At 33.8% G+C, this 13,629-nt stretch overlaps 1 pseudogene; it reads right to left on the reverse strand.

Moving 5' to 3' along the window:
- Positions 1-4,649: 4,649 nt before the first annotated feature.
- On the reverse strand, positions 4,650-6,943 carry LOC147409437 (L-type lectin-domain containing receptor kinase IX.1 pseudogene; annotated as a pseudogene).
- Positions 6,944-13,629: the final 6,686 nt, after the last annotated feature.

The following is a 13,629-nucleotide window of genomic DNA, read 5'->3' on the forward strand; positions in this document are numbered from 1 at the left end:
CAATCAAATTAATAGCTAGGAATCACCCATCAAACTGAATACCCCCAATTTTTTTTTTCAGGGATCCTTTAGATAGCGAGATGTGGAAAGAGACGTACTTATACTTAATTTATATAAAATAAATTCAAATAAAAATGAATAATAAATTTTTAACTAGAAAGTCTTGTCAATACTTGGTTGACGTATTATTGACATGAAATCATAGATCTATTTCCTCGAGATATATAAATGCAAATTCTCATTATAAAATATAAATTTGTGTATCTCAAAGAAATAGATCTATGATTTCATATCCGTAACATCAACCGAATGATGACGGAGTAAAGATTTTCTAGTTAGAATATAGCACTCATACTTAATTGATATGGAATGCGTATTGAGTCATAGATTTTTTTTTTCTTATGTATTTTTTTTTTTTTTAAATCTATGATTTTGTGTACATGTCACATCAATAGAGAATGTTATTTTGCCACGCCAACTTTCAATTATAACACGACCGCCTTTATTGATAGCTCAATAGAAAGTTTCAAGGGTAGAGCCAAGATTTTGTCAATAGATGAGATTGAGGTAGGGGAAAAAAATTTCTTGTAAGAGCAATAGAGGTGAATCATTTTTTTTTACCACTATTATTAGTGTAGTTGCATAAAATTCTTATATTTTTTTTAAATTTTATCTTGGGGGCAAATGTCTGCACTGTAAATCCGCTTGAGAGGTTCAAAGATCATTCATGAAGAAAAGCTAAAGATTAAAAAAAAAAAAAATCATAGAAATGAAATTGTATGCTTGTAAAAACTTACCTATCGCAGCTTAAATTCATCCAATGATGTATCATAATAAAAGTTTGGGGTGTAAGTATAAAAGTCCTTTATCTTATATTCAAATATACCATAATAAAATTATGAGTGGGGATATATATATATATATATATATATGGTCCCGTTCAACAACAAACATTTTGACAAACATTTTGGCAAAACATGGGTTAGAGGTTTTGGAATGGGCTGATTTTTGGTGAGGATGATCTCTACGGTGAGGAGATCATCCTCACCAAAAATCAGCCCATTCCAAAACTTCTAGCCCCAGTTTACAAGTTGAAAAATTGTGGACCGTCCATTTTTTGTAAACTATTTTTGATGGGGTTAGAGTTTTGGAATGAACTGATTTTTCGTGATGATGATCTCCTCACCGTAGAGATCATCCTCATCAAAAATAAGCCCATTCCAAAACCTCTAACCTATGTTTTGAAAAATGTTTTGCCAAAATGTTCGTCAAAATGTATGTTGCTGAACATTTCCCTATATATATATATATGAGATGAAAATAAAATCTACATCTCAAATGAAAGTTAATTGGATATGAAAATATGATGACAAGTAAAGGTTTAAAGTATGGTATACAACCTTTGGACTGCATTATGTGGGAATTCCGATTGTTCATATAATGGTGGGAAGGAATGTAGTTATTATCTTGGATTCATTAATCCATCTTCATGTTTTAATTACATTTTCATCATTTCTATTCATATCCTACACCTATTCATGATCTTATTTTACTTAGTACACAAACCAACGTCAAGAACAATTCAAATTCCATCACATCTTCAAGATTTTTCACTTTTACACTTAAGTCATTATTTAAATCTTTATTAGAAATTTGATCAAACACCTACAATGAATTGATCTTAATCTTAAAAAATAAAAATACTAAAACAAGTTTGTATAAAAAGCATACATAAAAAAAAAGCTTAAGATTGTAAATTCTCAGCATGAATTCATCCAAACACTATTTGATTTATAATTTTCTCGCTCATTTAAAAACATTAAAAATTAAAATAAGAACTTTAAAAAAAATTTAAACTTTAGTCTTAAATCTTATAACAAACAAAAAGGTTTCTAACTCTAATAATAACATATAAAAAGATTATAAAAAATAAAAATAAAAATTAAACAACTTTTTAACAAACCCATTCCCTCAAAAAGGATGCTAAGCCTTTTTGAACTTTTGGAAATAAAGAATCAAAATTTGAGCCTAGTCACAATAGCTAGTATTTACAAAAATGCCAAAGACAAGCCACCTTGGAAGACTTGGGTAGTCCCCAACAACCTAGACACTGACATAGACGCTACTGTACAAATTAACAAGGACCCAATGACCCATGATACGTGGGCAGTACTCGACAACCAGAGGGTGGAGCCAGTCAGAGACATAATGGGATAAAATCATCCCTATTCAACTTGCTATCTCTACCTTTCCATTTATCTTTATATTCACCATAAATCCATAATACTCATTCAACATTATTAAACTTGGTAATGTGATGTACAGGACAATCTTGTTTAATATGAACTACTAAAATGTTTTCTCTGGAATAAATTCACAAAATCTCCATTTGTCATCAGGTTTGTTCGGCCCTCTAGTTTCCTCCACATTAGTAAATTACTTCTTTACACACCAGACTGGGTCGTCTTCCTAATTCATGTTCAACGAAAGAACTGCATAGTTTCATCCTTGGAGAGTACAACTGTTAAGTCTTCCTAAAGCAGGAGCCATAGAAGGGGCAAGTCATAGGCTTCCAATGTATAATCTTGGTTCCCTATTTTCTCAAATTCCATCTCAATGCACCTCGACGGCGACACTTTGCTGACGCAGTTACAACCCATTGTCCTAAATTTCTATTGTGATACAACAATTAAAGGCACAAAATATGGTCCACACAGCTTCTATAGATAGCACCCATAGACCATTAGATTCAGAAAAGATCCAAAATGGCTCACAGAAGTTAAGAGTGTTTAGAGGATGAAAAAAAAAAGTCTAGCTAGCAGTCAAATTTATGTTAAAGAGGGGAACTCCGTGTACAAATGGCATGTGTCTGGTAGCTTATTGAGCCACCCTTCACCTAAAACTTTTCAAATATTCATAACCTACAGCTACAATTCAAGATTATCTAAAATTCTTCTAAACATCTTTACTGAGAACCATGTCATGGTGAAATTCATTACAGTAATTAGCTAATCCCCAGACAATATGCACAAAAAGTAACATTGTTTAAATATACAACACCAAGGCATATAAGGCTAATACTTTGAGACAAGGTACAAGATTTTAGCTCCACTTAAGCTTCCTCTGGTTTATGAGAGCCTTACACCTTATACAGATGAAGGTTGCATCTCAATTCTTGGGGTCGAAGCACAGGCATAGGTGAGGGTTAAAGCCTCGACTCCTCAGGCATATACATGGGCAGTCATATAAATTTTTATTTATATAAGTAGAACATCTTTTATTAATGAAATAAAGTTCGGCCAGTTGAGTTAAATACCCAAATACAAGAAAAAACAGATTACAAAGCTACTCCAGGCACAAGCAACCCCATCTAAAAACAAATTCCCCGAAAAAAGTCCCTTTGAAATCCGGATATATTAAAATGAAAAAGAAGGTGACCACTCAACAGAAACACAATATTTACAAGAACAAGCAAGCAGCCCAAAGCTAGAGAATCAGTCTAGCATAAAAAATCCCATCTACCAATGAAATCTTCTAAAAAGATCCCTTTGAACTCTGAGAATAATTACTCTAAAAGAATAATAAACCCAACACGACTATCTAGACATAAATTTTAAGTTATTATTTATTCCATTCGTTTTCTAGTTGCATTTATCTATATCAAATTACCAACTACAGAATTTCCACTCCCATTAACTGTGCAAGTACATATCTTCGATTTTTTTTTTTTCTAGAAACATGTTAAGGTGTTAGATTATCATATTGGTTGTTAGGTGCTTAGATGTACTATGCTTGCGAGTTGTGATGACAATAGATGCAAATATTTTGATTTAAGTGCCTTCACACTGGACTAAAATTTTAATTTAAAAACATTCCATCACTCTGTAAGTATAAACAACAACAATCCAATTAGATTTGATCATACAAATAGGTGTATGAAGAGACCACTCAACAGAAACACAATATTTACAAGAACAAGCAAGCAACCCAAAGCTAGAGAATCAGTCTAGCATAAAAAATCCCATCTACAAATTAAATCTTCAAAAAGATCCCTCTGAACTCTGAGAATAATTTACTCTAAAAGAATAATAGGCCCAAGATTTCCACTCCCATTAACTATGCAAGTACATATCTTCAATTTTTTTTTCCTAAAAACATGTTAAGGCGTTGGATTATCATATTGGTTGTTGTTAGGTGCTTAGATGTACTATGCTTGTGAGTTGTGATGACGATAGATGAAAATATTATGATTTAAGTGCCTTCATGCTTGACAAAAATTTTAATTTAAAAACATTCCATCACTCTATAAGTATAAACAACAAAAATCCAATTAGATTTGGTCGTACAAATAGGTGTATGAAGTCGATAAATGTGGGTAGTACAGCTTCCAAATCAATTATATATATATATATAAATTTTATTTTAATTTTATAAAATAAGCAAATAGATACATAAGGAAAAAAAATAAAGGAAAAAAAATGATCAAAGGTACATGGGTGACTCTTCTATATCCAACATGCAACTCCTACTCCACCTCTAGCTCCTGCTTTTTTCGTAAAAAAATAGTTTAATTTCAAATTTTTGATGACGCTCCTGATCTCAACATAAAACTGCTTCTTGGGGCTTTTCATAACTAATGACTAATATAATTAATAGGATAAATCTTTCATTAAAAAGAAGTTTTATTACATCAAGATTTCAATCAAACAACTTACCCTAAACATTGTACAAATCATCATCTAGGTGCATAGTGCAGAAGAGCTGAAGAATCAGACAAATGAGGGGAAATACTTATTTGTGATGAATTGGTGGTGCAACTGCTCTGCGAATATTGACTTAGATATGTCTGAGAGTCAGTACCAGTGCTGGATGATGCTTGAGAGAATCCACACACATTCATTGAAGACCTGAAATGTGTGGGAATCGTCATCTTATAGGGAAGATCAGGCAATGGAGCTTCGAATTTAAGAACACTAATTGCTTGCCTTATCGAAGGCCTTAAATTAAGATCCATATTAGCACACCACAACCCAACGATCATCAATTGCACTATTTGTTGCTCATCGAAATCCATACTTAGTCTCGCATCTACCGCTTCAAGAAGTCTTCCACTTCCATAGAGTTCCCATACCCAAGTTACCAATCCTACCTTATTTTTTTCCTCCTTAGGTTCAACAGCTCTTCTTCCACACGCTATTTCCAATGCAACAACTCCGAAGCTATAAACATCCGATTCTTTACCAGCTTTTCCGGTCATAGAGCACTCGGGGGCCAAGTAACCCATGGTCCCAGCCAACATGGTTGTTTTCATTCCCAGTTCATGATCGGCAAACCTTGCTAGTCCAAAATCTCCGAGTTTAGCATTAAAACTTGAATCCAACATCAAATTGCTTGATTTAATATCCCTATGCACCACGCATTGTTCCCATTCTTCGTGCAAATAAAGCAATGCTGAGGCCAAGCCAAGGGCTATCTTGTATCTGAGTGCCCATGTTAACGTGATTTTCCCTTGGAAGAGATGAGCATCAAGACTACCATTAGGCATTAACTCGTAAACAAGAAGTAATTCGGCTCGTTGATGGCACCAACCGATGAGTTGTACCAAATTTCTGTGTCTCAATCTACTGATGATCTTCACTTCTGAGACGAATTCCTTTTTTCCTTGTCTAGATCCTTGGGAGATCCTCTTAACAGCTACATCCAATTTTGAATCTTTCAAGAGACCTCTGTAAACCCCTCCAAATCCTCCCTCTCCAAGCTTCCTTTCCTCTGAAAAGTTATTTGTCGCACCGGCCAATTCACTATAAGTGAACCTCTTAGGCCCCATTCCCTTCTCAAAATCATCGTCGGTGGACATGTCGCTCATTGTATCATCTTCTTCTTCTTTCGCTTTAGATCTCTTCTTCCACCAAACAAACAAAATCAGACCCAACCCACCAACCAAAACCGATCCACCAACAACAACCGAACCAATCACCAACCCAATATTATTCTTTCCTCCACCTCCACCTCCATCTCCACCTGTACCTACACCTCCACCTACACCTGTACCTACATCTCCACTTCCGCTAGTATTCCCTGAACATGAAGCAAGTTCTGTCGAATTAAAGCCCCACGAATAAACTTTATGTAACTCGAAAGACGACCCTGTAGCCGCTGAGAAACCGACATCAACACATTCAGGTAGAACATTACTCAAATTCACAATATGAGAAACTATAGGACTACTAAAAACAGGATTTTGAGCATAACTCAAATACACACTCAAGTTGTGGCTTCTTGAATTATAACTAACCCAAGCATGACCAATAGAACCATTCTTTAAAGCAGTCGTATTCGTAGTATTCCACGTCGCCACCGATACAATCGAGTTAACATCGATACCCACATGATCATATTTAGGATCCCAATCGTTCGGATAGGTGTCGAATTCAACAGCAACAATTGGGTTTTGTGATGAATTGAACTTCAAATTGGAAGCAAATAAGCCGAGGAGATTACCGGTCGAATTAGGTGGGATGTTGGAGTTGATGGGAGCAAGGAAGAAGGCTAGTCCATCAGCACCATCTGGTGGATCCAGCATAATGATTTCGAAAGTGAAACGTGTGTCAAAGCTGGCTAATTCTTGAGTGGTAGAGTCCCAAAGGCGCACGGGTTCAGCGTAAACAGCTCGACCGACACTGTTGCTAACGAGCTCATCACGTTGGTTTACTGTAAGTTGGATGAATCCAGGTACGTGGGAGGCATTGCTTTGAAAATTTATCTTTGTTGGGTATGATTGAAATTCTGGGTAGTTGAAGGTAGTTGCGTTTGAAGATGGTATAAGAAATAAGAACAACATCAGCAACAACAATTCGAAGAAGGAGAAAAGGATTTTTGGAGATTGATTTGGAGAGGTTTTTGAGTTTTTCAGAGCCATTGCTTTGTACTAAGATGGCTATGGAAAATTTGAGGTTGAAGAGGTTGAGGAAGGACTTCATATATGAAAGTTCATGTAGTTTGATAATATTTTTAAGGTGTTTTGGTATCACCCCTATAAAATACCTTGAATTAGTAAAAACATTCTAATCTTTTAATTTCATGGTCCACCCCTGTTCACAATTTTAATTATATTGGTCGTTTGGATAATTTTGACTTAAAATGGGGGATATGCCCATTGAGGGGCATTTTTTTTTCTAAAAAAAGTAAAATAAAATAATGTGTTGATCCTATGATCAATGGCTCTACCAATGTAAAAGAGTGCTTATTTTGTAATTCAATCTGACAGGTAACTCAAAAACTCATTGATGTGGTAAGTGCAAGAATCGTATAATTTTTTTTCTCGGGATACACAATTTTGCATGTTTTATGAGAATGTGCAATTGTGTATCCTGAGAGAAAAAATTTACTATTCTTATAAGATACATGTCATTTGAGTTTTTGAGTCACCTTGGCATGTTGAGTTACAAAATCATTATTCTACATAAAATATTTTAATTTGTTATCATTTTCACAATTAAAATGAAGTCTACTATTTTTGGAATTTTTAACTTTTTCTCTACCCATTGGATGATTTCCCCTAACATTAAATAGAAATTAGAAAATTCAAAAATAAAAATTCAAAGGGTTAGATTGAAATAATGAAAATTCAAGGAGATTTTACATATTTAAAGTTTTGAAAGGAGGTGATACTACAAATCTCTATCTTTTCAATTATGGAAAGTGATTGTTGCTTTCTTGTTGGCTAAAAATTAAATTAAAAGTCCCCGGTGGTCCTTTAGATGAATTATTTAGAAAAGTCAAGTCTTCTCTCCCTCTTTTCCTTTCTTCCCTTTCGCACTGTAGAGATTAGAGACGTCTTCTTGTTTTTTTTTTTTTTAATTAAATACTTTATGGTTCTTATTAATTATATTTTTTTATTTTTTCGTCTACATATTGACCTTTGATGTGTACACAAACCGTAAGATTTTGGGATCCGATTTGGATACTAGAGGGAAAATATTTATGAGTTGGATTGGATCCGATGTCATTTGGACATGATCCGATTATTATTGATTGAGGTTTGGAGAACATTTTAAGATTTGGATAATCCTAATTAATGTTGTGCGTGCGTCAATCAAATAAATAGCTAGGAATCATCCATCAAACTGATTTCTGGTGTGCCTAACACAAATGTGAGCCATTACTGAAAAATTGGATGAGACTCAGTTTCATAAATGCTTCAGTAGACCAAGTTGCGCTCGGTCTAACACGTTTTTGACAAATACCCCAATTTTTTTTTTCGAGTGTCCTTTAGATAGCGACACATGGAAAGATACGTACAAACCTACTAAAGGTACTCTTTTGACTTGTAATTTTTTTTTTATATTACTATTATAGAATAATGATAAATTGACTAAAAACAAACTCAAATATAAATGAATAATGATTTTTTAACTAAAAAGTCTTGTAAATACTCAACTGACGTATTACGGACATAAAATCATAGATATGTTTCCCCGAGATATACAAATGCAAATCCTCATAAATTTTGGATTTGTGTATCCTGAGGAAACATATCTATGATTTCATATTTATAATGTGTCAACCAAATATTGACCGAGTAAAGATTTTTTAATTAGAATATAGCACTCATATTTAATTGACGCGGAATGCATACTAAGTCATAGATTTTTTTTTTTTTTCTTTTTCGTTATGCAAGTCAAGGAAAAAATCTAAGATTTTGTGCACATGTCACGTCAATGGAGAATGCTTTTTTCTTTTAGTTTCTCACAATTCTTTTTCATAAAAAAAAAATAGAAATTATAAATGTCTCTCCAATTTCATTTTAGAGATTTATCTCTCTACGCAAGTTTTCATCATAATCCCACTTATTTTGCCACACCAACTTTCAATTATAACACGACCACCTCAATTGGTAGTTCAATAGAAAGTTCCAAGGGCGGAGTCAGGATTTTGTCAAAGGGGCGGGTTGAGGTAAGGAATTAAAAATTCTTGTAAGAATAATAGTGATGAATCAATTTTTTTTTTTTACCAATATTATTAGTGCAATAGCATAAAATCCTCATATGTTTTTTAAAAATTTATTTTGGGGGTAAATGCCCACAATGTAAATCCGCTTAAGAAGTTCTAAGACCATGAAGAAAAGTCAAAAAAAAAAACATAGAGATGAACTACCACACCTCGTTGCCAATTAGGATTCTCTCCGAGGCATTAAATTAGGAAGATTCTCCTTGTAGAGCAAACCACTGAAATTTATTTTATCTATCGATCATACGAACAATTCCTCTCTCTCCCTATTGTAACTCACTTCAACATTGTTATTATCTACAAACATCACGTCTTCCCTTTTCTTTTTCTTCCTCATGACAGATTATCCTTTGTACCCACTGGTAAAATGCATGTTCGTTGCACGTGAACATGGTTGTTATTTTCTATTTTTTAAAATTAAATAAAAATTTAGTATTATTTTTTAATTTAAATAATAAATCGAGAGTCAATGATTGATTTTTTTTTTAATTTAAATAAAAATTAGAGAATCCTATTGAAATGTGGTATTAGTAAATAAATTTTCATTTTTATTTTTTAAATTAAATAAAATTGAATTTCTATTTTTTAAAATGATTTAAACTAAGTATGGAGGATAATTCTTTTTTGCTTCAAAATTTGGAGAGTCCTATTGAAATTGGTGTTAGTAAATACTTTTTTATTTTTAAATTAAATAAACTTGGGTACTAGCAAAACCTAAGAATTTACGGAGGGATAGTGTTTATAAATAATAACAATGTTGAGGTTAGTTACAATCGAGAGAAAAGTGAGAGATGTAGAGATAGAGAGAGGTATTGTATTTCTACATATAATTGAAGACACGAAGAAGGGTAGCGTATGATTTGTAAATAAAATCAATTTTACCCATTCGGGGCTGGTTGAGATAATAAGAAAGTGACTAGGTTTTCTCTTTAGATCATGATTTTAAATCTCTACATGCCCCTCCACAAAAATTTGATTACTTAAATTCTGTAACACTTGACAAGGTGGAATGGTGCATGTGCCCCAAATAGACTAGTCTCACCTAAAGTGGGGATACTCTCTGAGCTACCAAAAAATTAAATAAATAAATAAATAAATATGAGTTAGAAGTTTTGGCAAACTTTTTGGCAAACTTTTTGGCAAAACATTTTTCAAAACATGAGTTAGAAGTTTTGGAATGGGTTGATTTTTGGTGAGGATGATCTCTACGGTGAGGAGATCATCCTCACCAAAAATCAGCCCATTCCAAAACTTCTAACCCATGTTTACAAACTGAAAACTCGTGGACCATCCATTTTTTGTAAACTGTTTTTGATGGGATTAGAAGTTTTGGAATGGGCTGATTTTTGGTGATGATGATCTCCTCACCGTAGAGATCATCCTCACCAAAAATCAGCCCATTCCAAAACCTCCAACTCATGTTTTGCCAAAAAGTTAACCATTGAACGCCCCCCTATATATATAGGGAATGTTCAACACCCTAAGCTTTACCCTACACTTTAACAAACGTGTTTTGTCCTACATGGGTTAGAAGTTTTGGAATGGACTGATTTTTGGTGGGGATGATCTCTATGATTAGAAGATCATCATCACCAAAAATCAGTCCATTCCAAAAATTTTAGTCCCATGTTTACAAGTTCAAATATAATGGACCGTCCATTTTTTGTAAACCATTTTTTATGGGATTAGAAGTTTTGGAATGAGCTGATTTTTGATGAGGATGCTCTCCTCACCATAGAGATCATCCTCACCAAAAATCAGCCCATTCCAAAACTTCTAACCCATGTAGAACAAAACACGTTTGTTAAAGTGTAGGGTAAAGCTTAGGGTGGGGAACGGGACCCATATATATATATATGGGAAATGTTCAGCAACAAACATTTTGGCAAAGAGGAGATCATCATCACCAAAACTCAGCCCATTCCAAAACCTCTAATCCCATCAAAAATGGTTAACAAAAAATGGACAGTCCACAAATTTTCAACTTGTAAACTGGTGTTAGAAGTTTTGGAATTGGCTGATTTTTGGTGAGGATGATCTCCTCACCGTAAAGATCATTATCACCAAAAATCAGCCCATTCCAAGACCTCTAACCCATGTTCTGAACGGGACCCTATATATATATATGGGTTAGGTTCAAGGGACATATGAGATACCACATGTAAAAACATTGTAACATTTTTAAATTTTAAAAAATATGGGTTAGAATTTTGGATTGAGTTGATTTTTTGTGAGGATGAAATTTTGGATTGAGTTGATTTTTTGTGAGGATGATCTCCCATCCTCACAAAAATCAACTCAATCCAAAATTTCTAACCCCATTAAAAGTGATTTAGAATGTGGACCGTCAATTGTTTGCCAATTTTTATCAATAATTTGTAAATCACTTTTGATGGATTTAGAAGTTTCTGATGGAGCTGATTTTTTGTGAGGATAATCTTCTCATCATAGTAACCATCATTGCAAAATATCAGCTCAATTTAAAACCTCTAACCCATATTTTAAAAAACCATTGTTTTTTCATATGTTTTTACATATAGCCCTTGAACTGCCCCCTCTATATATATATATATATATATATGGGTCCCGTTCAACAACAAACATTTTGGCAAAACATTTTTCAAACATGGGTTTTTGGTGAGAATGATCTCTAGAGATCATCCTCACCAAAAATCAGCCCATTCCAAAACCTCTAGCCCCACTTTACAAGTTGAAAAATCGTGGACCGTCTATTTCTTGTAAATCATTTTTGATGGGGTTAGAGGTTTTGGAATGGGCTGATTTTTGATGATGATGATCTCCTCACCGTAGAGATGATCCTCACCAAAAATCAGCCCATTCCAAAACCTCTAACCCATGTTTTGAAAAATGTTTTGCTAAAATTTTTGTGCTGAACATTTCCCTATATATATATATATATATATATATATATATATGGAAATGATCAACACCCTAAGCTTTACCCTACACTTTAACAAAAGTGTTTTGTCCTGCATGAGTTAGAAGTTTTGGAATGGGCTGATTTTTCGTAAGAATGATCTCTATAATTAGAAGTTCATCATCACCAAAAGTCAACCCATTCTGAAATTTTTAGCCCCATGTTTTACAAGTTGAAAAATCGTGGATCGTCCATTTTTTGTAAACCATTTCTTATGGGGTTAGAAGTTTTGGAATGGGCTGATTTTTGGTGAGGATGATCTCTATGGTGAGGAGATCTTCCTTACCAGAAATCAGCTCATTCCAAGACTTCTAACCCCATAAAAAATGGTTTACAAAAAATGGATGGTCTACGATTTTTCAATTTGTAAACATGAGGCTAAAAATTTCAGAATGTGCTGATTTTTAGTGAGGATGATCTTCTAATCATAGAGATCATCCTCACCAAAAATCAGCTCATTCCAAAACTTCTAACCCATGTAGGACAAAACACGTTTGTTAAAGTGTAGGGTAAAGCTTAGGGTGTTGAACATTTCCCTATATATATATAGGGTTAGGTTCAAACGACAACCATTTCAACACACATATAGACAACGTGTTTTGTCTTATATGGGCAAAAATGTTTGGAATGGGCTGATTTTTTGTGAGGATGATCTCTGTGGTGAGGAGATCATCCTTGCCAAAAATCAGTTCATTATGAAACTTCTATACCGTCCAATTTTTGTTGAAAAATTATAGACCGTCCAATTTTTGTAAATCAATTTTGATGGGGTTACAAGTTTTGGAATGGGATATTTTTTGCTAGGATGATCCCCTCATCACAGAGATCATCCTCACAAAAAATCAGCCCATTCCAAATATTTTTGCCCATATAAGACAAACACGTTGTCTATATGTGTGTCGCAAGAACCCGACCCATATATATATATATATATATATATACAGGGTCCCGTTTAGCAACAAACATTTTGGCAAAATATTTTTCAAAACATGGGTTAGAGGTTTTGGAATGGGCTGATTTTTGGTGAGGATGATCTCTACGGTGAGGAGATCATCCTCACCAAAAATCAGCCCATTCCAAAACTTCTAACCCTAGTTTACAAATTGAAAAATCGTGGACCGTCCATTTTTTGTAAACCATTTTTGATGGGGTTGGAAGTTTTGGAATGGGCTGATTTTTGGTGATAATGATCTCTTCACCGTAGAGATCATCCTCACCAAAAATCAGCCCATTCCAAAACCTCTAACCCATGTTTTGAAAAATGTTTTGCCAAAATGTTTGTTGCTGAACATTTCCCATATATATATATATATATATATATATATATATATATGGGGACGGTTCAGCAGCCCTAAAGTTTACCAAGTTTTGTGCCAAACATTTTTCAAAATATGGGTTAGAAGCTTTGGAATGAGCTGATTTTTTGTGAGGATGATCTCTATAATGAGGAGATCATCCTCACTAAAAATCAGCATATTCCAAAACTTCTAACCCCATCAAAAGTGATTTACAAAAATTTGACGGTCCACGATTCTTCAACTTGTAAACTAGGCTTAGAAGTTTCAAAATGAGCTGATTTGTTGTGAGGATGATCTCTTCACCGTAGAGATCATCCTCAAAAAAATCAGCCTATTCCAAAACTTCTAACCCCATCAAAAGTGATTTACAAAAAATGTTTGGTG

Source organism: Akebia trifoliata, chromosome 2 (assembly GCF_017979445.1).
Source record: "Akebia trifoliata isolate Shusen 1 chromosome 2, ASM1797944v1, whole genome shotgun sequence".
NCBI classification, from domain to species: domain Eukaryota; kingdom Viridiplantae; phylum Streptophyta; class Magnoliopsida; order Ranunculales; family Lardizabalaceae; genus Akebia; species Akebia trifoliata.